Source organism: Petaurus breviceps, unplaced genomic scaffold (genome assembly GCF_028583685.1).
Source record: "Petaurus breviceps papuanus isolate PSGF00001 unplaced genomic scaffold, PetGlider_PUasm1.0 175, whole genome shotgun sequence".
NCBI lineage: Eukaryota > Metazoa > Chordata > Mammalia > Diprotodontia > Petauridae > Petaurus > Petaurus breviceps.
This window is the reverse complement of record NW_027185764.1, coordinates 19,553,759-19,565,635: the sequence shown is the minus strand read 5'-3', so window position 1 is coordinate 19,565,635 and position 11,877 is coordinate 19,553,759. Positions and strand designations below refer to the sequence as shown.

Sequence of the window (11,877 nt, the reverse complement as noted above, 5' to 3'; positions counted from 1 at the left end):
TCTTCTGCCCTTTCATTTAAAATGCAGGATATTAGCCAGGAAATCTGTTCCCCCAAACCCCAGTTGGCATTCTAGCTGTGTTAAGTGGGGACACACCCACGCACGCACACATAAACACACAAGCATCTTTTGTTTTTTCTATGGGGCAAAATAAAGGCTGCCTCATATCCAGAACCTAGATTATACCTTTACACTTGTATTACAGCTGGGGATCCCCTTTATCTACATTTGGGCAAACCTAACCCAAACTATGCCATAGGTATATAGAGAGATTTTTTGTAGAGCAACTCCAGATGGGGGCACTGAGTCAAAAAGAGGAGCTCACTGTTGAAGTCAGACCCTCCCCTCCCTCGTAACTGTATCTAGTCAGTGTGAGCCTAGAGTTTTGAGGGACCCCTGAGACACAAGGTTGTATGTATGTATGTATGTATGTATGTATGTCTATATGTATGTACTTTTTTCCCTGACTTCTTCATAAATTTTTAGTTGATATTTATGTTTTCCTAAGGTCTCAAAAGCATGAGAAAACACTAGATAAAGAGGGTACAGAGAAGAGTAATTAAAGCAATAGGGAAGGTAGGGTTTGAGTTAGTGGCAGGAGCCCTTGACTGAAGTCAGGAGACTTGAGTTCTAATCCTGACTCATCTCTTTACTTCAGTTGGATGACCTTGGAACATTCTGGCATTTAATCTCCCTGGGCCTCACTTTGAAATTCAACAGATTCTTCAGAGTAAATGAATTTAGGGGAAAGGGTGACTTTCTGGGCCTTTGGAGAAACAGTTCTCAAACTATTTGATCTCAGGGTCCCTTTACATTCTTAAAAATAATTGAGACCTCTAAAGAACTGTTTATGTGAATTGTGCCTACTGGTACATTTCCATATTGGAAATTAAAACTGATAGAATTTTAAAATATTTACTAATTTATTTAAAAATAACAATAAATCCCACATATTAATATAAATAAAATACTTTTATGAGAAATTACTATTTCCCAAAGCAAAACTAAGTCATAAGAATGGTATTTTTTTTGCATATTTTTGCAAATCTAATGTCTAATAGAAGACAGCTGGATTTTCCTATCTGCTTTTGCATTCAGTCTGTTACAATATGCTGTTTTGGTTAAAGAATGTGAAGAAAATTTAGTCCCTCAGAGACAGGTAGTTGGAAAGAGGAGGAGTATTTTAATAGGCAGATAATGTCTTAGTATTATTATTAAAATGGTTTTGACCTCAGAAATCCAGGAGTTCTCAGACCATACTTTTAAAACCATAACTTTGGAGCCACTTGAGGAGGAAAACAATGACTGAAAGATAGAAATGCAGCTATTTTAAAGAGCAGAGACCCTCTACTTGCAAAGGAAAGTGCTGTTTATAAAGATTCCTGGTCTCAGCTTAAGGGAAATGGGAAGATAAGCAATTTCTTATATAAGTTGATGGCCACAGACTGTCTTCGTGGATAACTCAAGCCCAAAGCCTAAATTATCAGTGGTAGAAAATATTTCTTGCCTAAATCATCTCTGTAATGACCTCACCTCTCCTAAGCCTTGTGACCACTGTTGTTGGGGGAAGAATGGCCTTGGGGCTGACATAACATGTAAAATCATGTCAAAATAGACGTGCAGACTGTTGCTTGGGCTGGGATCTTGTGGGATTGAATTCCGCTTGTGATGAGCTGGGATATTGCCCAGGGTGTGGCCGTTGTTTTGTGATAACAGAAACTCTGGTTCTAATCCTGTTTATTGTGACAGTTTAACCTGCCCTCACTTAGCCTAAGAGGTGGGCTTGTTCGCCATCTTGTTAAAAAGGCATGGAATTAATAAGAAATTTCTTGGCTTTTGAGACAGAACGGACCTTAAAAGTCATCTAGGTTGATGAGTGGATGATGCTAATGGCTCAGCCTAGAGTCAGGAAGACCTGAATTCAGATATTGACTTAAACACTAGCTGTATGGCCCTGGACAAGTCATTTAACCCTATTTGCCTCAGTTTCCTTATCTGTAAAATAAGATCAAGAAGGAAATGGCAAACCATTGTAATATCTTTGCCAAGAAAACCCCAAATGGGGTCACAAAGACTTGGTCTGACTGTACAACAACATAGAGGTCATTGAAGACAGCCTCTTATTTTACAGGTAAAGGAAGTGTACCCCTAACACAAAGGTCAGAGAAGTGATTAGCTGAAGGTCAGATAGTTAAGTAGCAGAGTTGGGGTTCACACTCTTCTTTCCACTTGAGGCATTGCTGCTAAGCACCTAGTCGGTTTAACTTTAAGCAGTGTGCTAAATTATAATAATCGCTAACATCTATAATATACATTAAGGTTTGCAAAATGCTTTACTTATATTATCTCTTTTGATCCTCACAAGTGCTGTTATTATCCCCATTTTACAGATGAGGAAACTGAGGCTGAGAGAGAATCAGTGACTTGTGCAAGGTGTCCCATAGGATCGAAAGCATATGAAGCAGGGACTCAAACTCAGGGGCTCCTGACTCCAAATCTAAGTGAGAATTACCTACTAAAGCCAAACAAAGCCAAACAAAAATACGTAGCTCTGTCATCTGCAGACTCATGGTAACATGATTCTAGAGCGATATAAGCTCAGAGGAAAAAAAAAAGAAAATTTAGAATTTGTACAAACAGTATTAGGTTGTAAAAAAGAGTTTTAAAAAATAAGGAAGAGAAGATAATTTTACTTGCTGAGAAAACATTTGTCCCAGAACTATTTAGATCAAACGACCTTCATCTTACTTGGGAATTATATAGCATAGACTTTTGTTTGAAATGGGTGTTGCATCATCCAGGGCTTAGAAATCTTTTTGTTCTAGGGTGAGAGTTCTTAACCTTTTTTTGTGTGTGTTATGGATCCCTTTGGCATTCTGATGAAGTCTATGGATCCCTTGACCAGATAATGCTTCTAAATGCATAACATACATAGAACAACAGAAGAAATCAATTTAGGACAAGGTTAAGTGTTTCCAAATTGTACTCTAATGTTCTGGCCCGGAGTAACATTTTTTTCCACACCTACATTCCTACATTGGCAATACAGCTCTGTGTTGTTAGAAATACAGTAGATAGGATGTTGGAGATTAGTCAGGGTGGGAAGCAGACATGTCATCCCTTCATTCAGTGACAGAAACAAACATTTCAAACCAATATCAAATACAAAGAGGATTCTCCCTACTTAAGACATTGCCACTCTTAAGTGTAGGCACTTAGATCTTTCCTTCCATAATGTCAGGTAGAGCAGTGTTTCTCAGAGATAGTCTGCTGACCAGTGGAGTATTCATAAATGTCCTTCAGCTCATCTAAAACACATCACCACAAATTGTATTAATAGTATTTATATAGTGCTATATAGTGTTGCAAAGATAAGAGTTGTTATCCCCATATTAAAGATAAGGAAACTTAGGCTAAGAGAAGTTAAGGGACTTGCCCAGAGTCACAGTGCTAGTAAGTGTCTGAGGCCAGAGGTTGGATTTGAACTCAGGTCTTCCTGACCCCAGATCTAGTGCTTTATTCACTGAGACCCCTATGTGGGTAGAGGACATTTCCTCATCTGGAAGTTCCCTGACTCAAGGAAATGACAGGTCTAGTCCTTTCCTCTCTTTAGCCTAAGAGACACCTTGGTGGTATGGGTAGAAATCTTGTCTTTGAGTCAGGAAGAACTAAGTTCCAGCTGACCTTATGTCTGTGGGTCTCTGACCATCCAAGGCAACTCTCTGACTGTAGTTTTCAGAGAAGCTGTCAGTCTACCTCGGTAGAAGGAGTCTCTCACTCAGAGCTCTGTATGCCAATGAAATCACAGGTCCAGAAGGGGGAAAAAACTTACTTAGCATGCACTCCAGACAAATGGATAGACGAAAACTTAGTCAGTGATTTTTAGGTGCTAAAGGGAGACTTGATTACACAATTCGGATTCTGGGAGATAGGATAGAGTGGGCGTTGACTGTGTAATTAAGCAACCCTTTGAACCTTTCCAGAAATCACATGCTTTACATAGTCAGATCCTGCTATGCCCATTTTGCACCTGAACATCTCATTTGTTGATTGATTCTTCCCCTTTAAGGTAGTTTAAAAAAATGTAGCAACTTTCTTTTTTAATCGCCTTATGCTCCCAGTCTCCTTCCTCCCAAACATACTCTTTGGTCCTGTGACGCTGACCTTCTTGCTTGAACAAGGCACCCCATCTCCAAACTCCAGGCATTTTCACTGGCTATCATCCGTGCATGGAATGTTCTTGCTCATATCTGTCTCCTTGGCCTCCTCAGCTTCTCTCAGATCCCAACCATTCCGCCTGCTACAGGAAACCTTTCCCAGCTTCCCGTAATTCTAGTCCCTACCCTTTGTTGACTATCACCAACTTACTCTGTTTGTACATTGTCTCTTCCTTTGGACTGTGAGCTCCTGAACGGCAGACACAGTTTTTTTGCCTTTCTTTATACTCCCAGCACTTAGCACAGTTGCTGGCACATAGTAGGTGGTTAATAAATATTTACTGATTGAAAAGTACAATAAAATAAAAGATTGTAAAGTACTATGATAAGAGTGAATAACTGATCAGACCCATGATTTTATTAGTGTAGGGAACTCCCAGTGAGGAAATTCCTTCTACCAATGCATGTATTGGCACTTTCTCTACAATTCATAAAGGGTTTCCGTAATTGCCTGTGTCAAGGCTGGATTCCATGCTCATTCTCAGGTCACCATTTTGTAGGAAGAGCTGAAGTTGAGTCTGGCCTCTGCAAGTGACCATGTCCTTGCATCCTATTTCATAGTTTAAAGGGATTCCTGCTGACACAGAGCACTCCAGACTCATCAGCCCACACCATTCCTGGTGTGGATCATTCCAGATTCTTCTACGGTGCCAAGGGGGAGAGAACACAGACAAGAAAATAAAAACCATCAAGTACTTTCCTACTGGTCTTGGACCTAAGCCCAAATGGTTCTTTGACATAAATACCTACGCTCTCTTAGAAGAAAAGCAGTGAGGAGGCCTGGATTTGAAGTCAAATTTAAAACTAACTCTACTGTTTCCTATCTGTATTACTTCAGGCAGGTCTTTTAATTTGTCTAAACCTCACTTTCCTTATCTGTAATGAGATAATTGGTCTGTAACATGCCTTCGTGACCTCAGTCGGGTTATTTAGTTTGTCTAAGCCTTGATTCCTTTATCTGTAAGATGAGGTAACTGGTGTAGATGACCTCTAAGGTCCCTTTCCTACTCTAAATCTAGAATGCTTTGATCTTGTGGCCTGGAGCCTGGAACATGCCTAAAGACCCATGGAAGAAAAGTTTGAATAGAGTTTCGTGCTAGATCTGAACCAAAGGACTTGGGTCCAAATCCAAACTCTATCACTTACTGTGACCTTGGGCTAGTCACCTTGGAACAGAAAAAATGAGATGGTTATAATAAATGATCTCTAGAGTTCTTCCAGCTCCAAATCTATATTCCTGAGCTGAAGAGTTGCCAGATAAATGTTGTGATAAACCTCAGTGAACATCTCTGGCCACAGAAGCCCTTTGAAGCAAGTTGACCTGGGGGTGGAGCAATGCGGACAAAATTCCTATGGGATCATAAATTTAAACGTTGAAGAAAGAGGGGCCCTTACAGGTCATCTTGTCTAGAACTCTTATTTTACATGCTAGCAAACTGAGGCTGAGAAAGTTTAAGCAGCTTGTCCAAGGTAAAACATAGAATGACATGCTGAACCACCATCCTCAGACTCCAGAAACAGTGTTTTTTTTTTCCACATTACTGTACTGCTTCCAGATATACACCTATAATCAACAATAATCGTGCCTTACATATGCATAGCATGTTTGTAATTTACCAAACATAGTTTCGTAACGACCTGTGTGGTATGTACTCTACACTCTGGGCTCAGGGAAAATGGTGCCTTGTATACCACCACCCCTCCCCCCAAATACCTAGTCAACATTATATAGTGCTTCTGCTCTCAGCTCCCGGCACAACTCATTCTCAGCTTGTTTCCTCATCTATTAAATGGGGATAATAGCACCTGCCTAACAAAGGGAGTATAAAGCTCAAATGGGATTATATATATATGTATATATATTATTATATATGTATATTATTATATGTATATATATTATATATGTATTATTATATATGATTATATATATGAAATATTTTGCAAACCTTAAAGCATCATTCCAACGTTAGCTACTATTTATTTAAATAAATAAGTTGTTGTTGAATTAAATTGAATCAACCGATACCAAAAGTCTGAATAAAAATCACATATTCATTAGGATCATCAACAGTCTACCTAAGAGTGTGTGGCATTCCCACACCAACATAAATTCGCAGAATCATCTTGTTAGAGATGAAAGAGACCCCTGAGATCAAAGAGTCATAGGTTCTCTAGAAAGAACCTGGGAGACCATTTTACTGATGAGATTAATGTGGTGGGAAGCAACTTATCCAAAGTTACTTAGATAGCAATGTGATCAAGCCAAGACTAATGGTTCATGCCGGCTGATTACCAGCTCAGATGCTTTAATACTTTATCATTGTTCCAAAAGAGGCTAGGTCCTTGCTCTCCAGTACAGAGCTCAGAACCATAGGGTCTTTTTTTTAGTCAGATTTTATTTTATTTTTCAAAGAGCTGACTTCTCAACCTGTTACTTTCCCTTTTCCTTTCCCTCACTGAGAAAGAAGAAAAAAGCAAAAATCTCCTGTCACAAATATATTTTATTGTTGTTCAGTTGTTTTAATTGTGTCCAACTCTTCAGGACCCCATTTGGGATTTTTCTGACAAAAATACTGGAGTGGTTTGCCATTTTCTTCTCCAGCTCATTTTACGGATGAGGAAACTGAGGCAAGCAGTGAAGCCACACAACTAGGCCAGATTTGAACTCAAGAATATGAGAGACTTCCTGACTTAGAACCAAATATTCTATCCATCAGACCACCTAGTTGTTCTATAAACATGTATGGTCAAGCAAAATAAATTTCCAGATTGGCCAAGTCTCCCCCAAATATGTCTCAATCTGCACTTTGAGTACATTGCTTCTCTCAGGAGATGGGTAGCCTATTTTATCCTAAGCTCTCTGGAATCTTGAACCAATAGAGTAAGAGGAAGGAAGACACTTTCTGGAACTAATACAACTCATTTATATGACAGAGGAAGAAACTGAGACTCAGAGAAATGAAATTACTTGCCTGGGGTCACACAGTATTTTGTGACATAATTATCTTTAAGAGCTTTCTTCTGTTGCTACCCTTAAACATTCTGAATGACCCATTTGTGGGGTAATGTTATAGTGGGGATCCCTTTAGGGTATGGATTAGACCAGAGAGAGCTGCTGAAATCCCTCCCATCTTTGAAATTATCTTTTAAAAAAATTTCCCCTGATTTTCTGCTCCTATCACTGACTGCCCTGTTGTTTATGAGGCCTTTTAAACTCAGATTTCTTTAATGTGGTCATAACCTGGATTTATGGTGAGAAGAAAAGCAGCTTCCTTAGTCACCAAGCAAAAAACTCCATCAGAGTTCCTTCCCCTGGACCTCACATCCTAGCCCAGTTCCTGTGGGTAGTTGGTAATGGGCCATAGGAAGGGTACAAAAATTGCACTCACTCATCAAAGGTGTGGGATTCCTTCTTCTCTGTCTTTTCTTCCAAAAATCCACAGTTTTTATATTCCCAGTCCCCAAAGCACAGAAACTCCCCCCGGGATGAAATCTACAAAACAGAGTGCGCTGGTGAAGAAATTCCCAGGGCCCGGCCAATATTTCAAAATGGAGAAAGGACAGCCTTCCTTTGGGCTAAGTGCTCGGTGTTACCTGACAAATCATGCAACATCATCAGGTCATTTATTTAAGGCAGCCGAGCGCAAACAGTAAAGATGGGTTTAATAGCCACGAGAGCACCACTGTGGTAAATAAAGCCTGATAATCTATAATTATTTTATTTATTTGAAGCGCACCCTCATCCCTTCTAAGGCTGCTTCCCATAAAGGCCGGCGAGAGAGCCAGGGCTATTTATAACTCGCGTGGCCAAATGCGGATTCCCCGGCAGCTTCCCAGCGAGCCGGTGTCGCAGAGAGGGAGGGCTGCTTGTTAATGTTCCAATCCAACGGGGACTTTAATGCATTTGCGATGTAGTGAACATATTTTAACACAATGCCGAGGTAGGGGCTTTTAGCGTATCGCCACTCCACCTTTTTTTTGCAAACATCGTCGCTGTAAATTACTGCAGTAAAAGGCCAATTTATAAACTGTTAGGTAGAGTGATGGAAATTGCTGGGGCTTCTGCAGGCAACTCCTGGGCTAATTAGTTGGGGGTGGGGGAAGTCCCTTTCCTGGGGGTTCCTGTATCAGACTGATCATTCGGGCCAGATTCACAGGCTTGCCCAGAGAGCACCTTTCCCAGTGCTCTGACATTCTTCACGCCTGCCCTTCTCTGGTAACACTTTCAGTGCCAAGGGGCAGAGGTCCCATGGGTCACAGCTGAGCAGCTCCATTTGGATACTGATTGAATTGCAGGAGTGGGAGAGAGTGGATGTTCAGACTCCTCCTTCTCCCCGTCCCTGCCTCCTTCCTCCCCCTCCCCCATATGTGGACGGACCCACAGTGGTGTGTTTATCAGCCCTGCCAGGAGCTGAGTGTCTTAGCAGTGACTCTGTTAATGCAAAGTAAGTAGATTTCAAAAAGATAACAGCTGACAGCCACATAGGAGCACAGACCCAGAGCTGGGAACCACCTAATTGTGATGGTGATTTATATAGCAGTTTTAAGGTTTACAAAGCATTGTACATATGCTACCTTGTTTGAAGGAACATCTAGGTGGCACAGGGGATAGAAAACTAGGTCTGGAGTCAGGAATAATCATCTTCCTGAGTTCAAATCCAGCCTCAGATACTTGCTAGCTATGAGACCTTGAGCTAGTCACTTATCCTGGCTTGCTTCAGTTTCCTCATCTGTAAATGAACTGGAGCAGGAAATGGCAAACCACTCCAGTATCTTTGCCAATAAAACCCCAGATAGGGTCATGAAGATTTGTTCACAGCTGCACAAATCTCATTTGAGCCTCACAATGACCCCTTGAGGTAGATGCTATTATTTTCTGCAATTTACAGATAAAGAAACTGGGGTTCAGAGAGGATAAGTGAAGTCTGACGCTATTGTCTAGTACAAGGCTTGAAGTTCAGGGTTCTTGACTCCCAAGTTCAGCATATTATCCCCTAGACCGCTGGTCCAACCTCTTCATTTTACAGCTCAACAAGTATTTATTAAAGGTCTGTTGCATGCCAGGCACTGTGATAAGTTCTGAAGATACATATATCTGAGAGAGAAAGAGAGATAGAGAGGGAGAGGCAGGAGAGACAGAGAGAGGAGAGGAGAGAGATTTTAACAGATGAGGAAACTGAGGCCCACAAGGTTCAAATCACTTGCCAAGATCATACAGGTCAGTAGTAAACTACCAGAGTGAGAATTTGAACCCAGGTCCCCTCTCTCCCTCACTTTTCCTCATCTGGAAAATGGGGATAATAGCCCTTTCTCCCATAGGGTTGTTATGAGATTCAAATGAGATAATCGATGTAAAGTGCTTTGCCAACCTACAGATGTTAGGTAAATGCCAGCTGTTCTTACTGTACAGTGTGTCTGTCTTCTGAGGATCAGTCTAGCAAAGCTAGAAGAAGCTCATCCATCACCCAGAGGTTGGTCAACCAGTTGATAATTTTTTTGGTGGCCACAACACCTCATGAAGACTATGTATTAAGTCATGAACAGACTGCAGTCTGCGGCCAGAGGAGAAGTGCCTCCATTGATCAGCAGCAGGTCTTTTTCAGGGATTGAAACAAGAAGGAAGTTCATCCTATTTGATGTAGGATATTGGGCAAGTAGGTGTGTTTTCCCTGACTTTCTCCTAGTCTGTTTAGACAAAGCAACTCCATTTTAGGAAGGGCAGTGAAAAGCCTGACTTTTTCCAGAGAAGAACAATTAAAATGAATACTCAGAATCATGCTTAGTTCACCTGTGTTCAGTGTTGGTGTACATTACACTTTGGGGTACTACATGGACTTAGGAGATATTATCCAATTCAAGAATACCCCAAAGAAGACAACCCAGAGAAATTGTTAAGAGAATCTGGAGTGTTTGGTTTGAAGGACCCAATATATGGGAACCATGATAACTGTCTTCAGATATTTAAAAGGGCACAGTATGGAAGCCATATTCTTTGTGTGGCTTCAGAGGATAGAGCTTCTCCAGCAGGCAAAAATTACAGTAGTAAAAGGAAGAATGTTCTACTAATTAGAGCTGCCCAACAATGGAAAGAGTGTTATGGGCTCAAAAAGTAATACAGACTCCCCTTCTCTGCAAGTATTGAAGGCAAGAGGCTGAAGGACCACATTGGTGATATTGGAAGATGAGTTTCCTGCATTGAGTGGGAGGTTAGGCTAATTGTTTTTTTTAATTAACTTTTCAAAATATCTTGAAAAGTTTAGTTAACTTAAAAATACTAAAGTAAAAAATATTTATATCTTTTTTCTTTAATACCAGCCACTTTCCCTTCCCTATGCAGTGAGCCATCCTTTATAACAGAGAATAAATAACCTGATAGCCTACACAGTGTTCCACACCGAAAGTCCCTAAATTCTTCAAGCAAGGGAAGGAGGCACGTTTTTTTCATCTCTTCTCCAGAGACAAACATGGTCATTATAATTACATGAACCATGATGATTTCTGAGGCCCCTCCAGTATAAGTTTTGATTCAACAAAACTTTTGCTAAGTACTTACTTTGTAAAGGATTCTTTGACTTGTTGTGTTGGGTGGTATAAGACAAAAAGGTAGCATTCATCGTCCCGTGACTCAGTCAGCCTATAAAATGGCACTTCTCAATTGTAACCTATCTCAGTATAGGTCACTTGGCTTTGGATACTGCTTCCAGAGAAATACATATCACTGTAAATATGGTTTCAACATGCCCCTCTATGTGAATATACCCTGTCTGGGTGAGGGCAGAGCATATAAAAGATTAATAAGAAAGTGGGTTTAAAAAAACACACAGTACTCAGTGTCTTATTATAAAAGCTTGTAACCATTACTCACAGTTTCCATTTATCTTTTTTATGATGAAAGAATTCAAAGAGATTTAGATAAAATACCTTTGTTTTTGTTGGCAAAAGGCAAGCACTCTTACAGATGGTGTTACAAGCTTTCAAATGGCATGGTTTTTTTTTTTTTAAAGAAAGGCTCAACCACATTCTTTAAATTTCCTTTTGATTTGCCTTTGGGAGTGCTATACAAATACTGTACCTTGTGATAATAGCGTCACACTGGGCCTGGAAATCCCTTTTCCAAGACACCACTATTAATTTCTAGGTTTCTTTAGGTTGCTTTTTTTTTTGTCTTTGAAGTTCTGTGATGTGAATTTGTACCTTAGGAATAAAAATCTCCCTCCAGCCCCACTTTGCTGCCTGCTTCGCCTCTATTTCATACAACATATAGAGCTATTTGTAGGGAGTAGGGGTGGGGGATTGGTGGGGGTGGAAAAGTCTGTTACCACTTTCCTGGCAGTCAGCCACCATCAGCATACTGCTTTTGTAAGTCAACATGGAAATTAAAATCAAATTGCAATTTTTTTTCTATTTTATTTCCCCCTCACCCCTGAAAATCTTCAGGAGTGAGAGATGAAAAATACAGCAGCAGCTGAAGCCCACAGTGTTAGTCCTGCTGTGGATGAAGTCTTAGGGGAAAACCTCTTAAGATTCCCAGGATTTTGGCTAAGCTTGAGTGTGGTCCCTTAAAGTCAGGAAGTTAGAATCATAGCTTTCCTTTAAAGATAGATAGATGGATGGATGAATGGATAGATAAGTAGATAGAAGGATGAATGGATAGATAGAT

At 40.3% G+C, this 11,877-nt stretch overlaps 1 protein-coding gene and 1 long non-coding RNA gene across 2 annotated transcripts in view; one reads left to right on the top strand and one right to left on the bottom strand.

Annotated features, from left to right (window-relative positions):
• LOC138158722 (uncharacterized) overlaps nt 1–8,106 on the bottom strand; it is a 17,530-nt gene extending 9,424 nt beyond the window's left edge. The window contains exon 1 of the long non-coding RNA XR_011167716.1: nt 7,607–8,106. This is a non-coding gene — a long non-coding RNA (uncharacterized lncRNA). The remainder of the gene's footprint in view (nt 1–7,606) is intronic.
• Nucleotides 1–11,877, top strand: part of FAM20C (FAM20C golgi associated secretory pathway kinase) — a 144,052-nt gene that overhangs the window by 42,381 nt on the left and 89,794 nt on the right. The window lies entirely within an intron of this gene.